Source organism: Haliaeetus albicilla, unplaced genomic scaffold (genome assembly GCF_947461875.1).
Source record: "Haliaeetus albicilla unplaced genomic scaffold, bHalAlb1.1 scaffold_152, whole genome shotgun sequence".
NCBI classification, from domain to species: domain Eukaryota; kingdom Metazoa; phylum Chordata; class Aves; order Accipitriformes; family Accipitridae; genus Haliaeetus; species Haliaeetus albicilla.
In genome coordinates, this window is record NW_027212550.1 from 61,007 (window position 1) to 75,000 (window position 13,994).

Below are 13,994 nucleotides of genomic sequence, written 5' to 3' on the forward strand. Positions count from 1 at the left end.
ACCTCTAACCCGGTACAGCGCTGCAGACCTTTCCACCGAGCCCTCCTGCAACCAGGCAAGCCGGGGCAGGCCGGACACCACAGGCCGCCCACTCATGGCTCATGCCGGCAAAAACAGGACGAGGCGCTGCGGCCTCTCGCCTGTGCCATCATCGGGCCCTCGGGGGCTGGGGGAAGCTGCGGCACATGCACGAGAACCCCCCAGCCGTCTGCATCCGGCTGCCGGCCACGGGACCGGCTGCCGCTTGCGCTCTGCCCAATACGTGCATGGGCTCTGGCTTAAGACCAGAGAAAACGCGATGAGGTGCCGCCACCTCTAACCCGGTACAGCACTGCAGACCTTTCCACCGAGCCCTCCTGCAACCAGGCAAGCCGGGGCAGGCCGGACACCACAGGCCGCCCACTCATGGCTCATGCCGGCAAAAACAGGACGAGGCGCTGCGGCCTCTCGCCTGTGCCATCATCGGGCCCTCGGGGGCTGGGGGAAGCTGCGGCACGCACGAGACCCCCCAAGCCGTCTGCATCCAGCTGCCGCTCTGCGCGCTCCAGCTTAAGGCCAGAGAAAAAAGGACGAGGTGCCGCCACCTCGCCCGCCCATCACCAGGCCCTCAGGAGCCGGCGGCGGCCGCGGCGGGCTGGACGCTCACGGGCAGCTGCCCTCGCATATCCCAGCGCTCACCTTTGCCATCATCGGGCCCTCCGGGGCCGGGGGAAAGCCGAGGCAGGCTCGACTCCGCCCGGTCTTCCAGCGTTCGAGTGCCGGTGGCCACCACCGGCCACCGGGCTTTGCCCTGCGGAATCCACCTTTGCACCTCTCGCACCACTCGGTCAACAGCCACCGCAGCCTGCCAGACCCTCGCAGGCACCCGGCTGGCTTACTCGAAAAACACCGGGAGACAAACAGGCCGAACGGAGAAACAACGAGCCGAACCACCAGGGAAACCACCACCACAACGGCCGCCCAGCGCCCCACTTCGCCGGCTGAGCCGTAGGCCTTGCAGCCGCTCACTAGCGCTGCTCCGTGCACCAGTCACCACCAGCTCCTATAGTACGGAGGATCACGTCCCCGCCCCCGGCCGGCTCCAAGAGTGCGGTCCCTGCCCACCGGGGAGACCTGCCAATGAGACCGACTTTTACGATGACGTAACTGGAGGCAGCGAAAAACAGCGACCCCTTCGCCAGCTCCGAGAAAGTGGTGGGGCTATCAGGTCTACCTCACAGCCCCCGAAATGCGACTAAGTCCCGCCGGAGCCGGGTAGACCTGACAGCCCTTTTCACCGGCCGCTCCGGCGGCGACACCCCGCGTCCTCCGGGCGCCGCCGGCGGCCGCGCCGGCCTCCGGAGCCGGGTAGACCTGGCGGCCGGCCGCGGAGCCGGGTAGACCTGGCGGCCCTTTTCACCGGCCGCTCCGGCGGCGACACCCCGCGTCCTCCGGGCGCCGCCGGCGGCCGCGCCGGCCTCCGGAGCCGGGTAGACCTGGCGGCCGGCCGCGGAGCCGGGTAGACCTGGCGGCCCTTTTCACCGGCCGCTCCGGCGGCGACACCCCGCGTCCTCCGGGCGCCGCCGGCGGCCGCGCCGGCCTCCGGAGCCGGGTAGACCTGGCGGCCGGCCGCGGAGCCGGGTAGACCTGGCGGCCCTTTTCACCGGCCGCTCCGGCGGCGACACCCCGCGTCCTCCGGGCGCCGCCGGCGGCCGCGCCGGCCTCCGGAGCCGGGTAGACCTGGCGGCCGGCCGCGGAGCCGGGTAGACCTGGCGGCCGGCCGCGGAGCCGGGTAGACCTGGCGGCCCTTTTCACCGGCCGCTCCGGCGGCGACACCCCGCGTCCTCCGGGCGCCGCCGGCGGCCGCGCCGGCCTCCGGAGCCGGGTAGACCTGGCGGCCGGCCGCGGAGCCGGGTAGACCTGGCGGCCGGCCGCGGAGCCGGGTAGACCTGGCGGCCCTTTTCACCGGCCGCTCCGGCGGCGACACCCCGCGTCCTCCGGGCGCCGGCGGCGGCCGCGCCGGCCTCCGGAGCCGGGTAGACCTGGCGGCCCTTTTCACCGGCCGCTCCGGCGGCGACACCCCGCGTCCTCCGGGCGCCGCCGGCGGCCGCGCCGGCCTCCGGAGCCGGGTAGACCTGGCGGCCGGCCGCGGAGCCGGGTAGACCTGGCGGCCCTTTTCACCGGCCGCTCCGGCGGCGACACCCCGCGTCCTCCGGGCGCCGCCGGCGGCCGCGCCGGCCTCCGGAGCCGGGTAGACCTGGCGGCCGGCCGCGGAGCCGGGTAGACCTGGCGGCCGGCCGCGGAGCCGGGTAGACCTGGCGGCCCTTTTCACCGGCCGCTCCGGCGGCGACACCCCGCGTCCTCCGGGCGCCGCCGGCGGCCGCGCCGGCCTCCGGAGCCGGGTAGACCTGGCGGCCGGCCGCGGAGCCGGGTAGACCTGGCGGCCCTTTTCACCGGCCGCTCCGGCGGCGACACCCCGCGTCCTCCGGGCGCCGCCGGCGGCCGCGCCGGCCTCCGGAGCCGGGTAGACCTGGCGGCCGGCCGCGGAGCCGGGTAGACCTGGCGGCCCTTTTCACCGGCCGCTCCGGCGGCGACACCCCGCGTCCTCCGGGCGCCGCCGGCGGCCGCGCCGGCCTCCGGAGCCGGGTAGACCTGGCGGCCGTTCGGTGCTCCTTGGGGGGGGGGGGGGGGGGGAGGCAGGTGCGCCTGATTTTGTTTCGTTTTTTCCGTGTGTTTTTTTTTTTTTCTTTTTCTTTTGAGATTTGAGCTAAATCTGATAAAAGGGCCACCCCGTCCCGGTTTCTCCTGGACGGCATTTCTTTCCCCCTCCCCTTCCCACGTTTGAACCACTTCTATAACAAGGGAGCATGTTTAAACGTCCTGTCTGATGCAAGAGTTATTTCACCTTTATTGATTTCGGTAGGAAATACCAACACAATATTAACAAAAAACAGTTTTTCAAAGAATTTTTGTTTTCTGACCCCCTCCTTCCACCCTCGTCGTTCTCATGCACGTGCACGCACCTACTCCGACCCGGTGGCTGCCAGGCACTTGCCAGCTTCACCACACCAGCCAGCCCCCCCGCTCCGCCGACGCCGCCCCCTCCCTCCCCCCCATTCTCTCGGCGGGGGACCGGGCAGAGGCGGCAGCCCCCGGCACAAACTGCCCAGCTCCCCGGCGCGAGTTCGCTGTTCACTGGGTGCCTTCAGGACTGGTCGCCCCTTGCCAGGTTCAGGTTCGGGTCCACGGCGCTGCTGGGCGCTCGCCGACTTTTGGTTTTGTTTTTTGCGGTCTTGGAGGTTTTTTTTGGGGGTGGGGTGTTGTTTTTAATTCCCCCCCCCCGCCTTTTTTTTTTTTTTTTTTTTTGGCGTTTTACTTTTTTTGAATAAAATAAATACTTTAAAATACATGTCTGCGATCCTGCAGGCACCGCCACCTCCCCCCCCCCCCCCGCGACACACGCGCGCTCAGAGGCGCGCGCACACACATACAGAGAGCGACGCAGGCACACACAGATACAGGCACCCCTGCACGGCTGTGCTCCCCCTCCCTCCCCGCGCTGCAGTCCCGGACCTGCAGGCCAGTAGGTGCAGCCCCCCCCCCCCGCCGCCCCCGGCCCCCCGGCCCCCACCCGATCGCAGACTCTCCGGCGCCCCGGAGACGGGGGGGGTGGGGGGATTGGGGGGCGGGTGTCTGGGTGGGGCGGTCTGCAGCCCGGCAACGGGGCCCCCGGCAACTGTGTTTTTTCCCGCCACGGCTAACGGTCTGCTGCTCAGTCGTGGCGGCAGCAGCGGAGGGGAAAGGAGGCTAGCAAAGAGGGGGGCGAGAGCGGCTGGCGAGCAAGGCGGGGAGCCTGGCGCAGAGGTAGGCTGGCGAGGGGGGATGGTGTGTCTTTTCGGAGAAGACTTCTGTTTGGATCGGTTGGAGTTGTTTTTTTTTTTTTTTTTTACTTCTGTCCCCCGTCCCTGTCCGTCCGTCCCGTCCCGTCCCGTCCCCCCCCCCCCAGTCGTTTAGTTTTCCACCCGCGGAGGGGGCGGGCAGGAGTGCAGCAGGGCGAGTGCGTGGCTGACTGAGAAAGAAAGGCGGGAGCGGGGCCACGGGTGCGGCAGGATAGGGTACTCGGCAGCTGGGGTTTAGAGACGGCACGGCACCGGGTGGCTCCCCTCTCCCGCCCGGGCACGGAGCCGGCAGGGACGCCGCAGGGTCCTAAAGTCTCCCGCCGTCCATGCCCGGAGCGGCAAACCTGCTGGCGGGAGGGCGGGAGCGGGGCCACGGGTGCGGCAGGATAGGGTACTCGGCAGCTGGGGTCTAGAGACGGCACGGCACCGGGGGCTCCCCTCTGCCGCCCGGGCACGGAGCCGGCAGGGACGCCGCAGGGTCCTAAAGTCTCCCGCCTTCCATCCCCGGGGCGGCAAGCCTGGTGGCGGAAGGGGGGAGCAGGGCCAGCCAGGCTCGGCGCGAACTGCGTGGCGCGGGGCGGGGGGGGGGGGTGTCGGCCCGGGGGCCTGTTTCGGAGGCGGGGGGGGGGTGCGCGCGCGCACGCGTTTGAGCGCACGACTGTGAGCGGGGCAGCGGGTGGAGGGTTTGGGCTGAGGGGGCCGGTTGCGGGGGGGGTCCGGGGGGGTGCGCGCATGTGTGTAGGCACGTGCGAGTGGGTGGGGTGGCGGGCGGGAGGTTTGGGGCGGGGACTCGTTTGGGGGGGGGGGGCAGTGCGTGCGTGCGCGTGCACGCGTGAGCGCACGTGTGTGAGCGAGGCGGCGGGCGGGTGGTTCGGACCGGGCGGTGGGGGGGGGGGGGGGGGCCTGTTCGGGAGCGCGCGAGCGCACGTGGGTGAGTGCGGCAGCGGGCGGAAGGTTCGGCCGGCGGCCCTGTTTGGGGGAGGGGGGGGGGGGGGCGCGCGCGCGCGCGTCTAAGGGCGGGTGAGCGGCTGCAGCAGCAGGCGGTGGGCGTTTGGGCCGGGGGCCTGTTTTGGCGGGGTGCGGGCGCGCACGCAGATGGAAATGAGAAAGGTTTGTAACGGTGTGGCTAACGCCGCTTTCTCTGTTACAGCCCGGGTGGTCGGCCGCTTCGACGTCCGGCCTGCGCCCGTGCCTGCCTACGGGCGGTGCGCTCGGCTCCCGGTCGGACCCGTCCCTGGGAAAGCAGCAGCCGCGTGCCTCGGCCTGGGCAGAGACCTGGGCCTCCAGGGCCCCAGCCAGGGCTGCCGGAGAGGCGCGCCGCGCTTCTAACAGAGGGGCGTCAGCGGCTCCGTCGCCGGCGGGATGCGTTCGAGCGGTGAGGACGGTCCCAGCGGCCTTAGGTGGTGGTGGGGGGGCCCGCTCCTTCAGCGACGGGAGCGGGGGGAAACGGCCCCGGGGTGGGCCGGTCAGCCGGCACGGCGGCCACGCGAGCTCATCGTCTCCGAGGACGCTCGGCTAAGTCGGCCTTGGCCGCAGGGACCGCGTGTCAGGCAGCCGACTGACTTTCTGCAGAGGCCTGCGAGACCGCCGTCCCTCGGAGGCCGGCCGTGTCCTTGGAGAGGCTATCTCGGGATGGGGGCCCGTCCGGAGAAAACGCGGCGGGGTAGGGGGAAGGTGTGGGCAAAGGGAGCGTCCGGCTGATGGCTGACGGGCTGTGCTTTTCTCCCCTCCGGCCAGGTCTCGAGGAGACGGGGAAGGGGCTCTCCTCCCCCGCCCTCGGCCGAAAGCAGCTTTGCGCGACCCCGGTGCCAGGGAGGCCGGACCCCCGCGGAGGTAGCCCAGTGATGAGCCGCCGCCGCCGCCGCCGCCGCCGCCGCCGCCGCCTCCGAGCCGGGAGGGACCCGATCAGGTACCGGGCACGACCGACGGGCGGGGAACGTGCGAGGGCCGCGCGACCCCTCGGCCGCCCGTCACGGCAGAGCCGGACTAACCGGGACGAACCGGCTTTTGCTCGAATGTCGGTGGATCGAGAAGAGGCCCTGCCCGGGAGCGACAGGGTGCAGGGCCACCACCCGCCAGGCTCTGCAGCCGCCCGCCCTCCTTCGGCGGGCGGGCCGGCCGGGCTCGCCACGGCAGACGGGACGGGACGGGACGGGACGGGGGCCGCCGCCACCTCTGCCCGGTCCGCGGCCCCTGACGGCGAGACAAAGAATTAAAAAAAGGCAAGGGGGGGTGGGGGTTGGGGGGTGGGGGGTGGGGGGGGGGGGCTGGGGAGGAAAGACCGAGAAAATAAATAGATAAGGAAATGGTAATACAAAAGGCACGGGGTGCGGGCGTTGCGCTTCCTAACACAGAACTCGTCTGGGACAGGGGCGGGTGGGCGGTCTGCAGGGAGGCCGGCGGGGCAGGGCCGGCTTAGGACAGAGATTAAGCTGTCGCTCCCCGCCAATTGTTGAGAGAACCTAACGTGCGCCGGCCCTACGGTTGAGGAACGTAGGGAAGGATTAACGAACCACGGGTGACTCAGGCGTGAATTAATAGTTTTCGACAGGGCGATACGGGCCGACTTCTGCCGGAATGAATTAACGTCCGCCGGGTCGAGCTCACGTTCGTAACGAACGACTCGGTCGAGAACGAGCGCCAGGCGAGGAACGGGAGCCGGCCTAGGGAAGGCGCGCGCGCGTCATCCTCGGTAATTGCTTAACAAGTAAGCATCGCTCGATCGCAAAGGGCGACAACGAGGTGAGTAAGACTGACTGGCGCGGCGTAAGAGCTAATGAACAATTAACGCGTGATCACGCAGGGGCCGGAGAACGCTGACGTTAACCAAGAGCGTCGCAAGGTCCTAAAGGAGCGCCGCAATCGAACTTTAGGAGTCGGTAGTTCATCATACTTCTTACTACTAATCGAGTCACATTCAATCCGCGACGATCCGCTGGTACGTACGTACGTACGTACGTACGTACTCCTTCTCCGGCTATCAATGAAGGGGTGCACACCTAGCGTGCATGAACGAATGAGTTTTGTTATTTAATGGACTGCCAGAAAGAGTATTACCGCGCAGCGTTAAATCAGTCGGTAGGTGACGATCCATAAACGATACAAACCAGCCTTGCTCGTCAACCGTTAATAACTTAAATCGATGACGATTCATAGCGTATCGATTATTCTGTATTCGTTTAGGAGTGAATCCCACGCCAACGGTGCTACGCGGTACCCCGGTGGCCACCGACTCGTCCAGAGACGAGAGAGCAGCGTCGGCGCCTCTCCCCGAAGAAGTCGTTACCGATAAAGTACACCGACTGCGGGTAACGAGTTGCTCTCACGTTTTTGACGCGTGCCTGCCTGCCCGCCCGCCTGCGTGGTAAAAGACAAGATGCCAGACATAATAAATTTTTAAAAAGTGGAATCACGGAGCAGTCTTAATAAATCAATCAGGACCGGCCCGGAACGCGGCCAGGGAGTGCAGGCCGACCCCGCGGCGTGGCCAGGTTTACCCGGAGGCACAGGTAAGGAGGCCAAGCCTCCCCCGGAGGATCAGCTAGGGACAGCAGGTCTACCCTGGAGCGCCAGTAGGGGTACCGATACTACCCCGGAGGATCAAGTAGGGACGCCAGGCCTACCCCGGAACATGAGGTAGGGGTACCGGGCCTACCCCGGCGGGGGGGGGGGGGGGGGCGGGTCAGGTAGGGAGGGCGGGTCTAACCCCGTGTGCCCGTAGGGACGGCAGGCGTACCCCGGAGTACCGATGAGGGTTACGGGTACTACGCCGGAGTACCGGGTCGGGGTACGGGTACTACCCCGGAGCGCCGGGCGGGGGTACCGGTGCTACCCCGGAGTACCGATGAGGGTTACGGGTACTACCCCGGAGCGCCGGGCGGGGGCACCGGTGCTACCCCGGAGTACCGGGTCGGGGTACGGGTACTACCCCGGAGCGCCGGGCGGGGGTACCGGTGCTACCCCGGAGTACCGATGAGGGTTACGGGTACTACCCCGGAGCGCCGGGCGGGGGTACCGGTGCTACCCCGGAGTACCGGGTCGGGGTACGGGTACTACCCCGGAGCGCCGGGCGGGGGTACCGGTGCTACCCCGGAGTACCGATGAGGGTTACGGGTACTACCCCGGAGCGCCGGGCGGGGGTACCGGTGCTACCCCGGAGTACCGATGAGGGTTACGGGTACTACCCCGGAGCGCCGGGCGGGGGTACCGGTGCTACCCCGGAGTACCGGGTCGGGGTATGGGTACTACCCCGGAGCGCCGGGCGGGGGTACCGGTGCTACCCCGGAGTACCGGGTCGGGGTACGGGTACTACCCCGGAGCGCCGGGCGGGGGTACCGGTGCTACCCCGGAGTACCGATGAGGGTTACGGGTACTACCCCGGAGCGCCGGGCGGGGGTACCGGTGCTACCCCGGAGTACCGGGTCGGGGTATGGGTACTACCCCGGAGCGCCGGGCGGGGGTACCGGTGCTACCCCGGAGTACCGGGTCGGGGTATGGGTACTACCCCGGAGCGCCGGGCGGGGGTACCGGTGCTACCCCGGAGTACCGATGAGGGTTACGGGTACTACCCCGGAGCGCCGGGCGGGGGTACCGGTGCTACGCCGGAGTACCGATGAGGGTTACGGGTACTACCCCGGAGCGCCGGGCGGGGGTACCGGTGCTACCCCGGAGTACCGATGAGGGTTACGGGTACTACCCCGGAGCGCCGGGCGGGGGTACCGGTGCTACCCCGGAGTACCGGGTCGGGGTATGGGTACTACCCCGGAGCGCCGGGCGGGGGTACCGGTGCTACCCCGGAGTACCGGGTCGGGGTACGGGTACTACCCCGGAGCGCCGGGCGGGGGTACCGGTGCTACCCCGGAGTACCGATGAGGGTTACGGGTACTACCCCGGAGCGCCGGGCGGGGGTACCGGTGCTACCCCGGAGTACCGATGAGGGTTACGGGTACTACCCCGGAGCGCCGGGCGGGGGTACCGGTGCTACCCCGGAGTACCGGGTCGGGGTATGGGTACTACCCCGGAGCGCCGGGCGGGGGTACCGGTGCTACCCCGGAGTACCGATGAGGGTTACGGGTACTACCCCGGAGCGCCGGGCGGGGGTACCGGTGCTACCCCGGAGTACCGATGAGGGTTACGGGTACTACCCCGGAGCGCCGGGCGGGGGTACCGGTGCTACCCCGGAGTACCGGGTCGGGGTATGGGTACTACCCCGGAGCGCCGGGCGGGGGTACCGGTGCTACCCCGGAGTACCGGGTCGGGGTACGGGTACTACCCCGGAGCGCCGGGCGGGGGTACCGGTGCTACCCCGGAGTACCGATGAGGGTTACGGGTACTACCCCGGAGCGCCGGGCGGGGGTACCGGTGCTACCCCGGAGTACCGGGTCGGGGTATGGGTACTACCCCGGAGCGCCGGGCGGGGGTACCGGTGCTACCCCGGAGTACCGGGTCGGGGTATGGGTACTACCCCGGAGCGCCGGGCGGGGGTACCGGTGCTACCCCGGAGTACCGATGAGGGTTACGGGTACTACCCCGGAGCGCCGGGCGGGGGTACCGGTGCTACGCCGGAGTACCGATGAGGGTTACGGGTACTACCCCGGAGCGCCGGGCGGGGGTACCGGTGCTACCCCGGAGTACCGATGAGGGTTACGGGTACTACCCCGGAGCGCCGGGCGGGGGTACCGGTGCTACCCCGGAGTACCGGGTCGGGGTATGGGTACTACCCCGGAGCGCCGGGCGGGGGTACCGGTGCTACCCCGGAGTACCGGGTCGGGGTACGGGTACTACCCCGGAGTGCCGGGCGGGGGTACCGGTGCTACCCCGGAGTACCGATGAGGGTTACGGGTACTACCCCGGAGCGCCGGGCGGGGGTACCGGTGCTACCCCGGAGTACCGATGAGGGTTACGGGTACTACCCCGGAGCGCCGGGCGGGGGTACCGGTGCTACCCCGGAGTACCGGGTCGGGGTATGGGTACTACCCCGGAGCGCCGGGCGGGGGTACCGGTGCTACCCCGGAGTACCGGGTCGGGGTACGGGTACTACCCCGGAGCGCCGGGCGGGGGTACCGGTGCTACCCCGGAGTACCGATGAGGGTTACGGGTACTACCCCGGAGCGCCGGGCGGGGGTACCGGTGCTACCCCGGAGTACCGGGTCGGGGTATGGGTACTACCCCGGAGCGCCGGGCGGGGGTACCGGTGCTACCCCGGAGTACCGGGTCGGGGTATGGGTACTACCCCGGAGCGCCGGGCGGGGGTACCGGTGCTACCCCGGAGTACCGATGAGGGTTACGGGTACTACCCCGGAGCGCCGGGCGGGGGTACCGGTGCTACGCCGGAGTACCGATGAGGGTTACGGGTACTACCCCGGAGCGCCGGGCGGGGGTACCGGTGCTACCCCGGAGTACCGATGAGGGTTACGGGTACTACCCCGGAGCGCCGGGCGGGGGTACCGGTGCTACCCCGGAGTACCGGGTCGGGGTATGGGTACTACCCCGGAGCGCCGGGCGGGGGTACCGGTGCTACCCCGGAGTACCGGGTCGGGGTACGGGTACTACCCCGGAGCGCCGGGCGGGGGTACCGGTGCTACCCCGGAGTACCGATGAGGGTTACGGGTACTACCCCGGAGCGCCGGGCGGGGGTACCGGTGCTACCCCGGAGTACCGATGAGGGTTACGGGTACTACCCCGGAGCGCCGGGCGGGGGTACCGGTGCTACCCCGGAGTACCGGGTCGGGGTATGGGTACTACCCCGGAGCGCCGGGCGGGGGTACCGGTGCTACCCCGGAGTACCGATGAGGGTTACGGGTACTACCCCGGAGCGCCGGGCGGGGGTACCGGTGCTACCCCGGAGTACCGATGAGGGTTACGGGTACTACCCCGGAGCGCCGGGCGGGGGTACCGGTGCTACCCCGGAGTACCGGGTCGGGGTATGGGTACTACCCCGGAGCGCCGGGCGGGGGTACCGGTGCTACCCCGGAGTACCGGGTCGGGGTACGGGTACTACCCCGGAGCGCCGGGCGGGGGTACCGGTGCTACCCCGGAGTACCGATGAGGGTTACGGGTACTACCCCGGAGCGCCGGGCGGGGGTACCGGTGCTACCCCGGAGTACCGGGTCGGGGTATGGGTACTACCCCGGAGCGCCGGGCGGGGGTACCGGTGCTACCCCGGAGTACCGGGTCGGGGTATGGGTACTACCCCGGAGCGCCGGGCGGGGGTACCGGTGCTACCCCGGAGTACCGATGAGGGTTACGGGTACTACCCCGGAGCGCCGGGCGGGGGTACCGGTGCTACGCCGGAGTACCGATGAGGGTTACGGGTACTACCCCGGAGCGCCGGGCGGGGGTACCGGTGCTACCCCGGAGTACCGATGAGGGTTACGGGTACTACCCCGGAGCGCCGGGCGGGGGTACCGGTGCTACCCCGGAGTACCGGGTCGGGGTATGGGTACTACCCCGGAGCGCCGGGCGGGGGTACCGGTGCTACCCCGGAGTACCGGGTCGGGGTACGGGTACTACCCCGGAGCGCCGGGCGGGGGTACCGGTGCTACCCCGGAGTACCGATGAGGGTTACGGGTACTACCCCGGAGCGCCGGGCGGGGGTACCGGTGCTACCCCGGAGTACCGATGAGGGTTACGGGTACTACCCCGGAGCGCCGGGCGGGGGTACCGGTGCTACCCCGGAGTACCGGGTCGGGGTATGGGTACTACCCCGGAGCGCCGGGCGGGGGTACCGGTGCTACCCCGGAGTACCGGGTCGGGGTACGGGTACTACCCCGGAGCGCCGGGCGGGGGTACCGGTGCTACCCCGGAGTACCGATGAGGGTTACGGGTACTACCCCGGAGCGCCGGGCGGGGGTACCGGTGCTACCCCGGAGTACCGGGTCGGGGTATGGGTACTACCCCGGAGCGCCGGGCGGGGGTACCGGTGCTACCCCGGAGTACCGGGTCGGGGTATGGGTACTACCCCGGAGCGCCGGGCGGGGGTACCGGTGCTACCCCGGAGTACCGATGAGGGTTACGGGTACTACCCCGGAGCGCCGGGCGGGGGTACCGGTGCTACGCCGGAGTACCGATGAGGGTTACGGGTACTACCCCGGAGCGCCGGTTGGGGGTACGGGTACTACCCCGGAGCGTCGGGATGGAACGCGAAGCTGAGTCCGGAGCATCAGGTAGGGATGCCAGGACTGCTCTGGAGAGTCAGGTAAGGAAGCCAGGTCTACCCGGTCCCGCGCGAGCAGGGAGGCCAGGTCTACCCGGTCCCGCGCGAGCAGGGAGGCCAGGTCTACCCCGGTCCCGCGCGAGCAGGGAGGCCAGGTCTACCCGGTCCCGCGCGAGCAGGGAGGCCAGGTCTACCCGGTCCCGCGCGAGCAGGGAGGCCAGGTCTACCCGGTCCCGCGCGAGCAGGGAGGCCAGGTCTACCCCGGTCCCGCGCGAGCAGGGAGGCCAGGTCTACCCGGTCCCGCGCGAGCAGGGAGGCCAGGTCTACCCGGTCCCGCGCGAGCAGGGAGGCCAGGTCTACCCCGGACCGCGTGAGCAGGGAGGCCAGGTCTACCCGGTCCCGCGCGAGCAGGGAGGCCAGGTCTACCCGGTCCCGCGCGAGCAGGGAGGCCAGGTCTACCCCGGACCGCGTGAGCAGGGAGGCCAGGTCTACCCCGGACCGCGCGAGCAGGGAGGCCAGGTCTACCCGGTCCCGCGCGAGCAGGGAGGCCAGGTCTACCCCGGACCGCGCGAGCAGGGAGGCCAGGTCTACCCGGTCCCGCGCGAGCAGGGAGGCCAGGTCTACCCCGGACCGCGCGAGCAGGGAGGCCAGGTCTACCCCGGACCGCGCGAGCAGGGAGGCCAGGTCTACCCGGTCCCGCGCGAGCAGGGAGGCCAGGTCTACCCCGGACCGCGCGAGCAGGGAGGCCAGGTCTACCCGGTCCCGCGCGAGCAGGGAGGCCAGGTCTACCCCGGACCGCGCGAGCAGGGAGGCCAGGTCTACCCGGTCCCGCGCGAGCAGGGAGGCCAGGTCTACCCCGGACCGCGTGAGCAGGGAGGCCAGGTCTACCCAGTCCCGCGCGAGCAGGGAGGCCAGGTCTACCCGGTCCCGCGCGAGCAGGGAGGCCAGGTCTACCCGGTCCCGCGCGAGCAGGGAGGCCAGGTCTACCCCGGACCGCGCGAGCAGGGAGGCCAGGTCTACCCGGTCCCGCGCGAGCAGGGAGGCCAGGTCTACCCCGGACCGCGCGAGCAGGGAGGCCAGGTCTACCCCGGACCGCGCGAGCAGGGAGGCCAGGTCTACCCCGGACCGCGTGAGCAGGGAGGCCAGGTCTACCCGGTCCCGCGCGAGCAGGGAGGCCAGGTCTACCCGGTCCCGCGCGAGCAGGGAGGCCAGGTCTACCCCGGACCGCGTGAGCAGGGAGGCCAGGTCTACCCGGTCCCGCGCGAGCAGGGAGGCCAGGTCTACCCGGTCCCGCGCGAGCAGGGAGGCCAGGTCTACCCGGTCCCGCGCGAGCAGGGAGGCCAGGTCTACCCCGGTCCCGCGCGAGCAGGGAGGCCAGGTCTACCCGGTCCCGCGCGAGCAGGGAGGCCAGGTCTACCCGGTCCCGCGCGAGCAGGGAGGCCAGGTCTACCCCGGACCGCGTGAGCAGGGAGGCCAGGTCTACCCGGTCCCGCGCGAGCAGGGAGGCCAGGTCTACCCCGGACCGCGTGAGCAGGGAGGCCAGGTCTACCCCGGACCGCGCGAGCAGGGAGGCCAGGTCTACCCGGTCCCGCGCGAGCAGGGAGGCCAGGTCTACCCCGGACCGCGCGAGCAGGGAGGCCAGGTCTACCCGGTCCCGCGCGAGCAGGGAGGCCAGGTCTACCCCGGACCGCGCGAGCAGGGAGGCCAGGTCTACCCCGGACCGCGCGAGCAGGGAGGCCAGGTCTACCCGGTCCCGCGCGAGCAGGGAGGCCAGGTCTACCCCGGACCGCGCGAGCAGGGAGGCCAGGTCTACCCGGTCCCGCGCGAGCAGGGAGGCCAGGTCTACCCCGGACCGCGCGAGCAGGGAGGCCAGGTCTACCCGGTCCCGCGCGAGCAGGGAGGCCAGGTCTACCCCGGACCGCGTGAGCAGGGAGGCCAGGTCTACCCAGTCCCGCGCGAGC